Genomic DNA, 588 nt, shown 5'->3' with positions numbered 1-588 from the left:
TTTTGTAAATAAAATCATAAATAAAATTAATTTTATAAATAAAAAATAAATAAACCATAAATATATTATATAAAAAAGATTTTATAAATAAAGATTTTAATTTTTAATATGTATTTTATAAAAAAAATCATTAATTGTATAAATAAAAAATAAATATTAACCATAAATGTATTATATAAAAAAGATTTTATAAATAAAGATTTTCATTTTTAATATTTATCTATTATCATAAATAAAAATCGAGTTCATTTAGATGTCATGTTGACGTTAAAACTGAAAGGCAAAGGAAGCAAGCAGCTCTTACTTTTTCACATTGGCCTCTCCGTTGGGAATCCTCCTCAGTTTCTTCTTCTTCAGGATCTTAACGGCTCTGCGACACAGAGTCTCCGAGTCCAGCATCTCCTTGACCTTCCCGTAGGACCCTTCCCCGAGCAGATCTCCCATCAGGTACTTCTCGATCAGCTTGGCGCGCTTGCGTCGGGGCTGGTAGATGACCTCGGTGGAGTCGATGCGGTGGATGAAGGTGTCCATGAGCTCGTTCTCCGTCAGGTAGTCCAGATGCTGGAGCTCTCCACCTAAACTCATCTT

At 33.8% G+C, this 588-nt stretch overlaps 1 pseudogene; it reads right to left on the bottom strand.

The window, feature by feature from the left end:
* Window positions 1-298: 298 nt before the first annotated feature.
* LOC107682249 (serine/threonine-protein kinase STK11 pseudogene) lies at window positions 299-585 on the bottom strand (annotated as a pseudogene).
* Between the last annotated feature and the right edge of the window lie 3 nt (window positions 586-588).

The sequence above is a fragment of the Sinocyclocheilus anshuiensis genome, unplaced genomic scaffold, assembly GCF_001515605.1.
Source record: "Sinocyclocheilus anshuiensis isolate Anshui unplaced genomic scaffold, SAMN03320099.WGS_v1.1 C31941098, whole genome shotgun sequence".
Lineage (NCBI taxonomy): Eukaryota > Metazoa > Chordata > Actinopteri > Cypriniformes > Cyprinidae > Sinocyclocheilus > Sinocyclocheilus anshuiensis.
The sequence above is the reverse complement of the archived record's forward strand: the minus strand, read 5'-3'. Positions and strand labels throughout refer to the sequence as shown.